Source organism: Cynocephalus volans, chromosome 16 (genome assembly GCF_027409185.1).
Source record: "Cynocephalus volans isolate mCynVol1 chromosome 16, mCynVol1.pri, whole genome shotgun sequence".
In the NCBI taxonomy this organism is placed as follows: Eukaryota; Metazoa; Chordata; class Mammalia; order Dermoptera; family Cynocephalidae; genus Cynocephalus; species Cynocephalus volans.
The window spans coordinates 54,518,248-54,535,805 of record NC_084475.1 but is presented as its reverse complement, the minus strand read 5'-3'; positions in this window follow the sequence as shown (position 1 = coordinate 54,535,805).

Here is a 17,558-nt window from a genome sequence, read left to right as displayed (position 1 = left end):
CATTACCTTTTGGATATATTCCCACATAAGCCACCAAACAGTGTTTTCTTTGGAACAGTTCCTCTCTTGGCAGCTTTTTTCTGATGCATAGAAACTTTTAGCAGACTTAAGCTTAAAATTTTTTAAAAATGTTCAAAATGTATCAAGAATAGGGAAACATCAGAGAAGGAACTTGGAGGGAGCAGTTTTTCAGCTTATTACATAAGGTTTTTACATCTGTCAATCCCCCACTCACTTGAGAACATGGAACTCCCAATTCAACACAGATTTTTCAGATAGCAGAGGTTTATCTGAACAATAAGGGATGGTACGAGAGTACCTAGCCCAACCTTTACCAGTTTTAAAAAAAAGAAAAAAAACTGCAGCAGTGGTGTCTGGTTAGAGGTGTTCTTCTGAGTTTGTGGCAGACCAATACTAGAGGCCATGTGCACTGACTTCTACTGCAGGGTTCTTTCCTCTTTATCACATGAAATTATTTGAATGGTGATTTTGCTCAGAATTCCCCAATGACTCCACATTTCTGTCAGAGGAAAGGCCAAGGTGTTTCCATTTGCCTTCATAGAACTTATGGCTCCATGTCATCTGTCACCTCCTCATTCTCTAGTCCTGTATTGGAAGCAGGGGGTGGGGGGGTGGGGTGCACAAGTTAGAGAAATTGACTGGCAGTCTTTAACCAAATTCTCACTGTCTGGGCCTATTGGTGCAGAGGTTGGTTTGGCTTTCTGGGCTGGTTGCTGCAGAGATAGTGGGTCAGAGTTCTGATGCTGTTTATGGCCTAGCTTTTGTCTATTTATTTGTATTTTCAGTCTCTCACAAGAACACTGATGTTCCCGGCTACTGTAAGAGATTCCAGCATTAGGATACAAAGAAGAGGAAGCTTATGTTGTGCACATATGCATTCTGCTAAGCCATTTCTTCCACCCATCCTATGGAAATGCAGGAGGATCCCAGGTGAACAGAAGTAAGGATATAACAGTAGGACACTATTGGAGAAAACTGGGAAGAACCTGGGCTGTTGCAATGCTCTGTTGGGGTATGACAGGTTAGGGTTATGTTCTTCACCTCTCACAAAGCAAGAATTGAAATAGCAACACTTAGGGAAATTCACTGCTTCCCAGTAGGTGCAGGAATGGTTTCAGTGAGATGGTTAAGACAATGACTTGCAGAGTATATATAAAAGGTATTCTTTCTGTTCCAATGGGAAACCCATTGGAGAATGGTTTTAGCGCAGCTGCTGCAATCATAGGAACCAGTGGATAATTGTACCCAGCACTGCATTCCCAGAAGTAGGCCCAAATCTTCTGCAGTACAAGGAAATACCCAAACTGAACAACAAAAAGACCTTAGATATAAAGCCAGAAAAGAATAATTGGGAATCGCATAACTTAAAGGTGACCAAGTTTTCACAATGGACCGTTTCTTACCCTTTGCTTTGTTTTGACCACATTACAGTGAGGCTTCTCTTTCTGAAAGGCACTCGAACTCAGATTAGCCCCAAGCTTGAGTGGGCACAAAAAAGCAAATGTGTCCTCTCTTCAGCTTCTGCTGGGAGTCAGCCAACCACACGCTGAGACCCTTTTCTTGTCAGCCCCCACTGGTCCCCTTGCTTGCCCAGCTTCCCCTCCAAAGATTTTACTTATTTCTGTTTGCCCCTCCTTTATCCTATTAAGAAAAATTGTTTTCTGTTTGATTTGGAGATACTTGCAGACATTATATTCACATTGCTTTCCCTATTGCAATCATTCCTTTGAATATAAGTATCTTCTTCCTATGCCCTGACTTGTTTTTCTTTGACTGAGTCCATAGAAACGGTAATATGAATGAAAACATAATATATCTGTAGAGGTTACTTTGTGATAAGTAATGTCCTGTGTGCCCTGCATGGACTCTCTCATTTAATGCTCCAATAAGCCTATGAAGTAGATATGATTAAGCATATTTTACAGATAAGGAGACTGAGGATCAGACAGATAACATGTTCAACGTGACATGGCTGACAGGTGTCAGAGACGGGACATAAACCTGAGCTGTTGACTCCATATCTGGTCTCTCAGTCATCACACTCCTTTTCCTCCAGAACAGAAGAGCTACACAGAAAGTTTTTTTCAAGAAGAAAATATCTCTTTGATCTACACAGACAAGTACTGGTTTGGGAGGGCACATGTTTTAGTTTTTAAGAGGAGAAGGCCAAGAAACAGTGGAAGGTCCCACTGAGAGAGTGAAACAACAACCTGCAGAGTGGGAGAACATTTTTGCTAACTATGCATCTGACAAGGGATTAATATCCATAATATACAAGGAACTTAAGCAATTATACAGTAAAAAACAAATAACCCAATTTAAAAATGGGCAAAGGAACTGAATAGACATTTTTCAAAGGAAGACATACAAATGGCCAATAGGTACATGAAAATGTGCTGAACATCACTAGTCATCAAGGAAATGCAAATGAAAACAACATTGAGTTATCATCTCACACCACTTAGACTGGCTATAATCAAAAAGAATGAAAATAACAAATGCTGGTGAGAATGTGGAGAGAAGGCAACACTCCTGCACTGTGGGTGGGACTGTAAATCAGTACAACCACTATGGAAAACAGTATGGAGGCTTCTCAAACAACTACAGATAGCTCTTCCATACGATCCAGCAATCCCAGTTCAAGGTATACACCCAAAGGAATGGAAATCATCATGTCAAAGGGATACCTGCACTCCCCTGTTCACCGCAGCTTTGTTCACAATAGCCAAGATACGGAACCAACCTAAATGTCCATCGACGGATGACTGGATAAGGAAACTGTGGTATTTATACACCATGGAATACTACTCTGCCATAAAAAAAGAATGAATTTCTCCCATTTGCAACAACATGGATGAGCTCGGAGAAGCTTATGTTGAGTGAGATAAGAAAAGCACAGAGGGATAAATACCACATGTGCTCACTCATAAGTGGGAGCTAAGAGATGAAGAAGGAAGGAAAGAAAGAACACAGTGGTGCATTGGACTTGCAGAGGGAGAGAACATACCTAGGGATACAAAGTGGAGTGGGGAAAGGGGGATGGGGAGGGAGGTTGGGGATAGTTACGGAGATAATTGGGTGGGGGAGATGGGATATAACCACAATTTGTGGTGATGGACGTGCTGCCATTATGGATCTGGCCATCACAACTTAGGCAAGAGTGGTGACAATTTGCTTTGTACCCCATGAATATTCATAACCAATAAAAACAAAACAAAACATTAAAAAAAACCCAACAATGTGTGACATGCACAGACACACACATACACACCCCCAGCAGCAGTACATACACATCTTATATAATAAAACAAAATAATGAAGATATGTATATATTACACATATATGTATGTGTTTAAATCTTCCTGGGTTTTCAGAGAAATTTTTAGATGGTTCTATTAATTGGAAGTTGCATAATAAACTTTGTCATTCATTAGTTTTGTTTTTATGGGGGTTAAATTAAATAAAATCCTAAACATTTGTGGGTAATCCCTCATGGGTTTTAATTATAATTTAATGTAAAGATTCCTACTTTCTGCTTTCATGACAATTAAATCTTGAAAATGGTTTTTCAAAAAACAAATAAATAAAATAACATAAAAACAAGAGGGGAGGGTATGTTTTCTTCACTCTCCGAAAGAAAATATATTAAAGAAAACTTTGTTTTTTTCCCTTATAGATTGATAAATCTGGATAAAATCTCTGTTCATTTTTTCTCAGCTCTTTCCTTGTGTTTCCTGATTATGTGGTGATAAAAAGAACCAGGGAAGTTCTTCTGGAAGGTTTCTTTCATGTTTCATGCTGATAAGTTAGCAATTGCTTCTGCTGGTCAGGAACCTTCAAGCTTTTCTGTCTTCCACTAGTTGGGCAAGTCTAGTTGACCCCAATCTGTAGTTCCAGATTTTCAATTGTTAAGGAAAGAAACAGAGCACAGGAAGTCCCCTCTGAGTCTTAACTGTGTTCTGCATCTGGTTAACATTAATCAAGTAGTTATTTTTCTTCTCATGTGGCTCCTGTGTCAATTTCTCAACTGCTTCAGAACACCAAGAGAACTGTTGTGATTAATTGATACCTTAGAAAAGTATTCTTTCCATTTCATGTTGCTTTACCAGTTTGAATATTTTCCATGAAGTAAACTCATTTGCATTTCTAGCAGACTTCTCAGTGTGTTCAATTTCAGGAGGGTTTCAGAAGCAAAATGGCATTTTAGTATTTTTAAGGTATGAAGAGATAAAGATGGTGCTTACAGCAAAAAACTTTTGGTAGAATCACTTGGAACTGAACTAGGCCATCAGGACAGTGATATTAACAAAAAGAGGAAGAATATACAATTATGTAAAATGTACAAGGTATGTATTCTCTTAGCATAATTGCATTATTTTCACATATGCATTTACATTTCAGTACAGAACATTTTTAGGAATATATCTTTTGGGAACTTCACAACTGTATTATCAAATCGAAATTCATGATTACAAATGGCACATTCTATGTATATGGAATACAGCCAAAAGTTGGTGCCTGGCTCATTGTGTCCGATGACGATCATTACATTGCTCTTGTACAATTTGGGAACAAATACTTTATTATAGCCACTATTCCCAATATACACTAGTCAATAATTAATTGTGCAGTAGCTGTAAAAAATATGTAAGTCAATTTTTCGTCTTCTATGTGAATTTTTTAAAATAGAAATGGACATACTGAGGTTGATCCAAGATTAGACTAGTTGACAAAGTAAGGTTTAATTTTTCTAAAACTCTGTAAAAATGTGATTTTGTAATCAAAAATCTTTTCTGGTGCTAATAATCTGTTAAGCAAGTATACTGTCACTTACTAGTTACAGTATCTTGATACAGGCATAGCTTAATCTCTCTGCATCTCGGTTTTTTCATCTGTTAAATGGAGATCATAATAACTACAATGAACATGCATTTATTGTTCACATACCCAGTACCCATTTTCTTCTTCTGATGCTTTGAGATTTCCTTTGAGAGACTCTCCTCTGTTCTCAGATATGTTATTTGGATAAGATGGACTCTATTTTTAGTTGTGTATATAGATCAAACTACTTTAAACCAATTAGCCCACCCAGTCATAGAAAACACATGATTGTATTTGAACCAATGAGACATGAGGAGACGATGTCTGGGGCATCTGGAAAAAATGTTTATCTTCTCTTCAGTAGAAGTCGCAGAAAGAGATGTTTGCAAGTCCTCCAGATTATGAGGGGTCAAGAAGAATTACCTAGACATAAAGTCTAGGAAGGCCACAGTGAAGTTTGTTAAGCTGAGTAGAACCAGTGTGTTAATGAAAACAACACATGAAAAAGCAAAGAAGTGAGAGAACCACAGAAATTATACTTGAAATCCTGAACTTGCCTGAAGTCACACCTACCTCTGGACTTTTCATTTACATGAACCAATTATTTATCTTATTATTTGTTTGTTTATTTAAAGACACCTAACATTTAAGTTGTTGTTGCTTTAATCAGAGTCTAACTGACAGGGTTTTAAGGATTAAAGAAAAATCCATAAAGCAAGCCTAATATAAAATAGCCACTTTATATATGAAAGCTATAACTCTTAATGTGGTAGAATCCCTCTGTAATTATAGCGTCAAGGGAAAGGAATAAGAGAGGGATATAGGCTCATTAATACGCCAGGTGTTTATGAAATGAAGTTTGGGGAGCATATACTTTCAACAACAGTTTATTTGAGCCTACATAAGGATGAGCTGGGAGATTTGACCTCATTTTACTATTAAGTTAGAGACCACATTCTAGAAAATATGTAGAATTGTTATTTAAAATAAATAAATTTGGGTAACTGAGAAGTAAGAAAAGCAAATAATAGTTTCTGCCTTATGACAAGTACTGTGCTTTACAATTTAAGTATCAAAATAAATTTTAACAAGTAGAATGGGTGGGGAAGAGGGGCCCTGATATTAATTAAATTTGTCAGCAGTCTGCATTGAATTTCCTAATGTTTTTCTATCATAATAACATTTAATTTACTAGTACTTTTAACACAAGGAAAGTGTTATCAACATTCTCAGGCTATCACCTAAATTAAAAACCAACACCTTATTTAATTCATCTGTTATATGCTCGTAACTCACATGTCTACTAGTTAATTCCTGACTTTGTTCTTTATGTAATTTACATGGAGCAGGTGTAAATGTAAGGGGATGGCTTTCCTAATTAAACTGCATTTCTAAGTAGGCTTTACCTTTAACAATATATATGCATTAGGTTTGCATGATCTCATGGCATTCAAATAATTAGTCGGTTTAATTAAGTCAGTGAGAAAAGAGGGTCAAGCTGTTGGCTTTTCATCAATTGGTTTAATCAAATGGCTGATTTAAAAAAGATGGTTGATGAAAGAAATTTATAATTTTTCATGTGTTATGTAAAAAGGATCTATGAGTATTCATTAGAATTTTAGCCATGAGAGTCAGAGTGCCATTTTCCAATATTAAGTGTCTTTCTCTATCATGATCATAGGTCTGTTTCACTATAGTAAATGGATACTGTTTTGCCTAGTTCTCTGGAAAGATAATCTTCAAAAATTAAATCACTTGATCCAAGTAATAGAGTTAAAAAAAATTCAGAAATGTTTTGGTGAGTCCTATAATTCAATGAGCTACCCCATGATTGATGTGTTTTATAGCCCAGGGTTCACAGAAAGGTACATACAACTATGTCCATGAAATGTCTCTTGCTTGTAGGAATTTTCTAAGGTGGTTAAACTGAACATACAAAATAGTAGAGTTAGAACTTTATTCCTTTAGATCTCATGCTTTAACATAATGTTTTTTCCTTTGCATTGACGGGTATTTTAAATGCCGCACCAAGTCTTCACATCCCTGTTAGGGGTTGGATTGTGTCTCCCTTAAAACCAAAATGTTGTAGTCCTAACCCCTAGTACCTCCAAACATGGCTTCATTTGGAAATAGGGTCATTGTAATTATAATTAATTAAGTTAAGATGAGATCATACTAAAGTAGGGTGGCTCCTAATCCAAGACAACTGGTGTTGATATGAAAAAGGAAAACTTGAAAACACACTCACACACACAGAAGGCAATGTGGAAAGACACAGGTAGAAGACAGCCATCTACAAGCCAAGGAGAGAGAATTGAAACAGATCCTACCCACACAGCCCTCAGAAGATACTAACTCTGCTGACACCTTGATCATGGGCCTCTAGCCTTCAGAACTGTAACTGTGAGATAATTAACTACTGTTGTTTAAGACCCCCAGTTTGTGTGCTTTGTCATAGCAACCCTAGCAAACTAATATTATCACCAAAAGGGAAGACTTCAAAGAGAGAGAACCAAAAATTGTCTCCTCGCTCATGGAAGAACACTCATGGGAGATGACGGGGAAAGGGTCTGGAGAGGGTGTAAAAGGGAAATGTGCAAATAATAAGGTGTCTATCAAAAGTATTTGTTTCCTTAATCTTCAATAATTTTTCCCTAAGATTTTTTTTTTCAAATATATAGGTAATTACTCAGTGCTTGTAAAATGCTTTGAGCTCTTTAGAGGAGAAAGGCCAGATGAATTTAATTGCAATCTATTTATCAAAATTGATAGCTTTGATTAGAATAATCCATGTAGTTCTGAGTGATTCAGATGGCTCTACTACGGGAATCAAATATAATTTCTTTCTTTTAATTATATATATGTATGCATATATATATATACACATATTTACTACCACTGTACAAAAAAAGTTGAAATGCTTTCTTTACAGCTAGATTTACTTTGAAGGCAAGAGTTAAAAGTAAATGCCAAGAGTGGGAAGCAGAGTTAGAGAATGACTGTGCAGTCCAGTTAGACTGCGACAAGCAAGAGCAGTGTGACCTCAGGTGGAACTCTGTAGATGCCTGGGCCGGGAAACTTGAGGTGAGGCCTGGGGGCAAGGCTCCCTGGTGAGGTTAAGACTTTCTGACCTGGTAACAGTAAACAGAGGAGTGGCATGGGGACTTATTGCCCAACTCAGCAAACAAGGCTAGAGAACCGCTTCGGGCCTGCTTCTAGGGGATGACAGCTAGTGATTATTTGGAACTTACATTTCTGCACGTTTCATTCTTCTATTATAGCAAAATATGAAAGCAGCTCAAATAAGTTTCTAGAACGTGAAAGCATTCTCCAAGTGGGCAGGTGGCAAAGGTTAACTTTGGTATCTTCAATGTATTCCTGTTTTCAGTTTTCTGTAACCTTTACTCACTTTGTTTTAATATTTTCCAAACCTTGTCTCAAAATGTGAGCTTTTTTTCTGACACAAGCCCCATTTTCTGTGCATGAACATTCAAGTAACAGTTTTCCTTGTTCTTATACTAATGTACTAAAGAAATGGTTTTCTTAACTTTTGTAGAATGTTCATGGTGAAAGTAATATTACCCTGATTTATAGACAGGGTCTCAGAGACCTAGAAAAATACAGTTATTTGGCAATGGTAACACTAAAGCAGGTTTGTTAACTTGCTGACAGATACTTTTCAACCCTCAGTTATCAGTAATGGCTGTCAAAATTGGGAAGAAGATTGACACAGTTTGCCAGTGTTTTAACTCCATTTCCTTCCTTCTTGAATTTCTGCTATATTTTCCTTCTTGGGAATATATTTTGTTCTCAGCTGGTGACATGAAAATAACTCCTAAGCTTTTAGGATTAAATTTGATGCTTGTTGACTGGGGGTGACTGCAGATAGGACACCACCCAGGAGCAGTGCTTTGGAAAAGACAACTTGATACTGATAGTATTAAAGACATACTGTTGAAATGGCAGGCAATGGCATTGCCACTCTGCAAGAGACACTGATCAGAAATTCCCGCAATTATATCCAGCCTGATATGGATTGTGTGCCCCAAGTTCTATGTATTAGTAAATTTACCCCTGTTGTGACTGTTAAGAAGGTGGAAAATATGGTAATTGAAAGGTGGGGCATTGAAGAGGTCATTAGATTCTGAGGACCATGCCTAGTGAATGGATTAATAATGGTAATTGTGAGTGTGGTTCTGAGGGCTTTAAAAGTAGAGCAGTGAGACTCTCTCTCTCTGCTCTGCCATGTGAGACCCCTGCATTGCTGTAAAGCCACCACCAAAGACCGTCAACAGAGGTGTTCTCTGGACTTTGTACTTCCCAGCCTCCACAACTACAAGAAATATATTCCATTTTCTTACAAATTACCCAGTTCCAGGTGTTTTGTTATAAGCAACAGAAATAAACTAATAGAGAAAATTGGTACCAGAGAAGTGGGGTGTTGCTTATAACAAATACTTGAAAATGTGGAAACGGCTATGGAACTGAGTATTGAGAAGAGGCTGGAGGAATTTGGAGGCATGGTCCAGAAAGAGCTTAGATGCTGGCAAAAGTTTAGAAGACAGGAAAAACTAGGGAAAGTTTGGAAATTTACAGAGAGTGGCTAAATGTTGGTATGCAGAATATTGATAGAAATATGGACAATAAAGGTCATACTGAGACGATCTCAGATGTAAATGAGAAGAGACTTATGGGAAACTGGGCCAAATATCGCTCTTGCTGTAAATTGTCAAGGAACCTGGCTGCATTGTGTCCATGCCCTAGGATTTTGTGGTAGTTGGAATTTAAGGGTAGTGAATCAACATATTTGGTGGAAGAAATTTCTAGGCAGCAAAACATTCAGGAAGCTGCATGGCTACTTGCAACGGCATATGCTGAGTTATGGCAGAAAAGGCATGATATAAAGCCAGAATGTATAATTAAAAGGGAAGCAGAGTGAAAAGATTTGGAAAATTTGCAGCCTGGCCATGTGATAGAGAAGCAGAGAGCTTTTTCAGGAGAAAAACACAATGGTGCTAAGAAGATTAGTACAAAAGAAAGGGATTATCAAGAGAAGAGGGAAAGGCCCTGAAGGCATTGCAGAAGCCTCTGGGGCCAACCCTTCAATTTCAGGCCCAAAGGCCTAGGGAGACAAAACGGTTTAGTGGAACAGGCCCAAGGTGCTCTTCAATGTCTCACTGCCCAGGGCCACCTCATGATGCTGTTCCCCACACCAGTACCCCAGCTGCTTTGGTTGCTACAGCTGTAGCTAAACTGGCCCCAGGTGTGGCAGGACTCACGTCTTTGGAAAATACAAGTCAGAAGCCTTGGTGCTGTCCATGTGGTGTTAGGTCTTCAGGCTTGCAGAATGCCAGAGCTGTGGAGGCTTGGAAGCCTCCACCCTAATTTTGAAGGATGTGTGGAAAAGCCTGAGGGCCCAAGGAGAGATCTGTCACAGGGATGGAATCACTGCATAGAGTCTTTACTAGAGCTATGCCAAGAGGAAATATGAGGTTGGAGTTGCAGCAGAAAAAACCCACCAAGGTCATGCCTAGTGGAATCATGGGAGCGAGACTGCATGGAGACCCCAGAATTGTGGAGCTACCAGCATGCACAGCAGCCTGGGAGAGCTGAAACGTGGCCTCAGACCAGGAAAGCCATAGAAATAGAGCTGCGTTAGACTTGGGGACCCAACCTTCACATCAGCATGCTGAGGACATTGAACATGGAGTCAAGGTACATGATTCACCAGCTGTAAGATTTAATGCCTGCCCTGCTGGGTTTTAGACTTGCTCAGGACCTGTTGCCCCTTTCTTTTGGCCTATTTCTCCCTTTCTGATGGGGAATATGTAGCCTATGCTTGTCCCACCATTGTATCTTGGAAGTAGATAACTTGTTTTGATTTCACAGATGGGACTTGGAACTTTGGATTTTTGAACTGAAACAAGTTAAGACTTTGGAAATGGTATGAATGTATTTATCTATGAGAAGTACATAAATTTGGGGGGCCAGGGATGGAATGCTGTGGATTGTATCCCCCAAGTTTTATGTGTTAGTCAATTTATCCCCACTGTGACTATTAAGAGGGCAGAAAATTTTATTATGGTAATTGAAAGGTGGTGCCTTGAAGAGGTCTTTAGATTCTGAGGACCATGCATAGAGAATGGATTGGTAATGGTCGTCATGGGTGTGGTTCTGAGGACTTTAAAAGGAGAGCAGTGAGGCGCTCTCTCTCTCTCTGCTCTGCTATTTTCTGCCATGTGAGACTGCTGCATCACTGTAAAGCTACCACCAATGCCTCACCAGATATGTTCCCTGGACTTTGGACATCCCAGCCTTCACAATTGCAAGCAATAAATTTCATTTTCTTACAAATTACCCAGTTCCAGGTGTTTTGTTATATGCAACAGAAACAGACTAATACACAGGCTCTCAATGTTACTTGAGAAAAGTTATCCTTTAATATCATTCAACCCAAGTGCCCCATTCAGGATTAAATCATTTCACAATTAAAATCCTGAACTTGGCTTAACAAACTTGCCTAGGTTGGGAATTTGACCATCTATGGAGCTCTGTTACTACTATGAGTAAGTCGTAGGCCTGGTCCTCAGTTTTCTTTGCCCTTTAGCCGCATGAGATAAGATTTAGATGCTGCCAAGCAGGTCCAATGCCTTTCATATTTAGCTTTTAATTGATAGTTAATCGTTTCCAACCCTCTATCATCTCTCTTTAAGGCATCAGTAGTTTCCAGCAACAGCCATTCATTTCCATTATCCTTGTTATTACTATATCTATATCTTCCATATTTCTCAAAAACCTCATTTATAGATGGCTAGTATATTTTTTTCTACATGTATACCTTCTATTTCACTAGCAGCAAGTTTTTACACACCTTGTGCTTGCAGCTAATTTTACTTTAGCTCTCATAGGGTATACGTTGCCAGCTGTACTGTGGCTCCGAGAGATGCCCATCTTGTAGAACTCATGCCCGTGTATCATCTCCTCCTCTTGAGTGTGGGATAAACCTCCTGACTTGCTACTAAAGAACAGAATAGGGAAAGATGATGGCATTCACTTCTATGATTCGGTCACAGAAGACTGTGCCTTTGGTCTTGCTGGTATTTTCTCTTGCCTTCTCTCTTGCTTGCTCTGATGCCAGCTGCCTTGTCATGAGATCCTTTATGAAGAGACTCACCTGGCCTAGAAATGAGGAAAGATTCCAGACAACAGCTTATGAGCAGCTGAAACTTGGTCCAGCAGGCCGTGAGAAACCAAATTCTGCAACAATCAAGTAAATCCTTTTCAGTTGAGCTTTGAGGTGACTGCAGCCTTGAAAGACACTCAGAGGCTGAGGACCCAGCTAATCTGTCACCCAAATTCTTGATTCACAGAGCCTGTGAGAAAATAAATGTTGCTATTTTAAGCCACTAAATTTTGGGGTAATTTGTTGCACAGCAACGTATAACTAATATACCAGCCCTGAGGTAGATAATTGTTGTAACCAGCCTCCGAGATGGCCCCAAATGATCTCTGCCTCCTATTTCACACCCTGTGTAGTCCCTTCCTATAATGTATCAGGGTTACTCTCTGAGCATCTGGCAGAAACAATGAGTATGTCCCTCCTAAGACTAAGTTCTTAGAAGAATGTGGCTTCAGTCTCTCACGTTTACTCTCACACTCTCGTGCTGTCTCTTCCTCAATCACATGTTCTGGGGTAAGCCAGATGCCGTTTCATGAGGCAGTTCTGTGGACAGGCCCACGTGGTGAGAAACTGCCTTCTCCAGCCAATAGTCAATGAGAAATTGAGGCCTGCTGAGAACCACATGAGAGAGCTTGGAAACGGATCCTTCAGCCTTAGTTTTCCAGCCCGACAGCTTACTGCAATGTCATGAGAGACCCACATAGACTCCTGACACTCAGAATTATGTGAGATAATAAATGTCAGTTATAAACTGCCAAGTTTTAGAGTAATTTGTTATTCAGCAATTGATAACTAATACAGTGATCCATCACGGTAGTGCAATTTTAGTGTCAACTTGTTTCAGCCATTCCTAAGCGGGCCTTTCATAAAGATGAGAATGTGGCAAGTTTATTAGAGAGTTCTCTCAGTATCCTGACTTGTAAAGAGAAGGAACATAAATAGGACTGAGCAAAGGGAGAATTTGTCTTGTGGTGCAATTATAAGATTGCTTCAGATAAACTGGTAGAACACACTGAAGTTAGGATGGCCACTCAGAGTTATCAATAATTTGACTCAGGAACCAGACACTTATGCACCTACATTCACTAATAATTAAAAGTGGGATACGTTGGGATGGGGGTATAAGCTTTGAGAGAAGAAGCTCTTCTCAGTCGATGCAGATCCCAGAGATTACTGACTGCTGAGTGCTATCGACCAACAACCTTCCCAAGAGGCAGCACTCTGAAAAGCAAACACAACATCCAACATAGGCATAATTGATCTCTTCAAAGAAGAAAAGCATAAGAGTAAAATAAAGCAAAAATTAAATAATATGATTAAATGCAACTTTTCTGGATTAAAAGATTTGAAGCTACATTTTAAAAGGGCAATAAAATAGAAAAATTGACCCAGGATAGTAAAAATTAAAACATAGGCTAGCAAATTAAAAGAATAATAAGAGATTTTTTTCTCAATTATCTCTATGCAAACAAATTTTAAAACTTTATTAAAAAGTTCAGTCATTTAGTAATATATAATTTTTCAAAACTGACATCAAATGAAAAAGAAAATCCAAACTGAGCAACTTTCAAGGAAGAAGGTTTCAGAACAATTCCTTTACCTCACCCAAAGCAGACCATCTGGAGAGTTTCATCGAGAAGTTTTGCCAACATTAAAAAACAGATGATGTCAATCATTTTAAAACCTTTCCAGGGTATCAAAAAAAGAAGGAAAATTTCTAAATCTTTCTATTATGTGAGTATAAAATCAATATAAAGTATAATGAAATATTTATAAAAATAAAACTAAAGTTCCCTTATAAATATTAAAGCAAAAATATTAAATAAAGTATTATAAAATAGTCTCCAGAAGCAAATTAAGAGAATAATATAGTTGAAACAAATGAGGATTATTTCAGAAACACAAGGATAAGACAATATTAGGAACTGTTTTAATATAGCTTATAATATTAATTTATTTAAATAGAAAAATCATTATGTTTAACTATCAAATAAAATGTTTTTTGAAAAATCAATCATTTTTGCAGCATCGTAGACAAAATGCTCTCATTTTGAAATTTGAATATAAATACATTTTTTATTTAATTAAACTAAAAATTAAACTACCATTTTCCAGTAATCTCTATAAGTTTTGTATTCTAATAGACAATGTTTCCAAATATGACAGTCATCACAACAAAAATGCTAAACTGATTTCCTATTAGCAATAAGCAGTAATGGCAAAGGTAAAAGAAAATATGTCTCTTTCCAAAGCTATAGACAATAGTACTTACAAAGACATGATATCACTTTCAAGATAGTATGTTAATTGGAATTTTGATAAATATAGCTTAAAAGATAATATTTGCAGCTTAAAGTAAAAGTACTAACTATATTTCGTCCTCTTTTATTTGAAAATAATGTTTTCAAGAAAAAAAAACAGAAATCTTGGTTGTTTATAGCTTATAATTTCTCTAGAGTTTTGCTAATAAAATTAAATGGATAACACAGGAACTAAAATCTTTTTTTTGATCTTGCAGAGAAAAAAACAAAAAAACAAGAAACAAAAAACAGGCTTTCATTTTGATTGAATAATGACCAGACGTCATCAATTATAATCATGACTGGTCTAAAAATAATGAACTTTTGTCCAATCTGTGTCCCTTTACCCTTTTATCATGCTTTAGATTTTCAAGAAATAACAGATGTGCTATCACAGATGTGCTGTACCCTAGATCTAAGTCTACTCCACAGGTGAGAGCACAAGATTTCTGTTTTGTACCTGTAAAGGTCCATGAATGAATGGCATTGCATGGAATGACAGAAGAGCTTGTAGCTTCTTAGATATAAATAGTCAAGAACAAAATGGATAATCCATCTGTTTTTCATTTTGTAAAACCTTGCTTATGTGAAAGAATACTTCCCAGTATTTTTGTTGATTTATTTGTACAGTTGCTATTGTCTGGGGAGGGAGGTCATAATAAAAGTCATTCAAAGTTTCTACGATTATTTCTTGTAAACTGATATTCATACCTGTGTCATATATATGATCTAAGTTTCATTCTGGTTAGTAGTTCTTTCATGTTTTTCTTGGTTTTATGTACTTCATATTTTATTTACATAATATACTTTCATTCTCAGCACTCACAGATCCATTTGCCTCGATGACAATTTTTTTTTTTTTTTTTTAGCAAATGTAGCAATTATTCTCTTATTATGAAAAAGAACTAGCAGGATTTTTTTTTTTAAAAAAAAAAAACAGTAACAGTGTAAAGAAGAATATGCTTTTTCTGAATCTACATTCTTGACCTACATATGTTTATTTTCCATAATATCTTCAATTTCTACATTGTTCTACAGGGACAGTTTATAATACTGTCCTTCTCACATCTCAAGTTTCCCAGCCTATAGATTAAGTGTAACATAAATTCTCTGGGAGAGATCATAAAGTGATTTATAGGAAGAAATATTTTAGTATCTTTAAAATATTTTTTAAAAATTAAAGACAAAAATATAGATATTTTCACAATGTTAATCGTTCCAGTCCAGGAGCATGGAATATCTTTCCATCTTTTCATGTCTTCTTTAATTTCTTTCAGAAGTGGTTTGTAGTTCTCATTGTAGAGGTCTTTCACCTCATTGGTTAAATTGATCCCTAGGGATTTTACTATTTTTGTGACAATTGTAAATGGGCTTACTTCCTTTATTTCTCTTTCTGTTAGTTCATTATTTGAGTATATAAATGCAACTCATTTGGGGCATTTATTTTGCATCCTGAAATATTACTGAAGTTATTAACCAGCTTTAGAAATTTTTTGATAGAGTCTTTAGGTGTTTCTATGTATAGTATCATGTCATCCGCAAATAGAGGAATGCAAATTAAATCTACATTGATATACCACCTCACCCCAGTTAGACTAGCTGTAATAAAAACCATGGTGAATAACAAATGCTGGTGAGAATGTGGGGAGAAGGGAACACTCCTAAACTGTTGGTGGGACTGTAAATTAGTACAACCACTATGGGAAAGAGTATGAAGGTTTCTCAGACAACTACAGATAGATCTTCCATACGATCCAGCAGTCCCTCTTCTGGGTATATACCCAGAGGAATGGAAATCATCATGTTGAAGGGATACCTGCACTTCCTTGTTCATTGAAGCTCTGTTTACAATAGACAAGATATGGAACCAACCTAAACATCCATCAATGGATGATTAGATAAGGAAACTGTGGTATTTATACACCATGGAATACTACTCTGCCATAAAAAAGAATGAAATTCTCCCATTTGCAACAACATGGTTGAGGCTGGAGAAACTTATGTTGAGTGAAATAAGCAAAGCACAGAGGGATAAATACCACATGTACTCACTCATTTGTGGGAGCAAAGAGCGAAAGAAGAAAGGAAAGAAAGACCACAGTGGTGCATTGGACTTGCAGAGGGAGAGAACATTCTATGGGCTACCAAGTGGAGTTGGTGGGGGGAAGGGAGGAGAGGGAAGGAGGTTAGGAGTAATTGCATGGGGGATACAGAATACAAATGCAATTTGCAGTAATGTGTATACAGCCAGTATGAATCTGGCCCCCACATCACGGGCACAAGGGGTGACAATCAGCTTTGTATCTCATAAATATTCATAACCAATAAAAAAAGACAATCCCCAAGGAAAAATAAAAATAATAAAATAAAATAAAATAAAAACAAAAATAGACCTATAAAATGGTCATTTTAGTTATCTACCTCCAGATAACCAGAACTTCTACAATTTTAAAGATTATATTGAAGAATAAAGGGAAAAAAAAGTCATAGAAATTTAAAATCTACCATTTTAAACATGAGAAATGTGAGGCCTAGAAAAATTCATTAACTGTCCCAATCTTATGAAAAATAAGATTCCATTCAGGAGATTGAGTGTGGAAGCTGGACTATATCTATTTGCATGAGTTGACAGACATAAGGGTTTTGATATTTTATTTCATTTTTATAATAAAGGAATAAGAGTGAGAAAGAAGTCAAGGCAACTGATCTTGAAGCAAAAAGGACATAGGTGCACAGATGCTTGGAGAGGGGAACGAAAAATGAAAATAAAGGGACTGGTATGGCATTTGTCCTCTATCTGTCACAGTAGATTGGTATTGAGCTCCCACTGATAGTGAAGTTACATTTGCAAACAACAACATAGCTCTAGACTCGGGAAGGTTGCAGACTGAGGGAAGAGGGTTATTTTAACTGAAAAATATGAGGATATCTGTGCAAGTAAGAAAGTCTCTGAAATCCCAGAAATGACTGAGGATACAGTGGGAGAGGGAGGTCGAGCTTGGATATCATGAAGGTCTGAGCTAACAGACTAACCAGATTCAAATACTGATGTTTTTTGTACCCAAGCATCTTAAAACTTCTGAAATGGAGGAAAAGTGTGATGGGCTTAAAATAAATAACACGTATTTTTCTTTTTCTTTTCAGTTTGAGATCTGTGACTAGAGTGTATATGTTGTTGAATTTCTGGTTTGTTATGCTTGACTCAAACCTTTTCTCCACCTTACCTTTCATTCTTT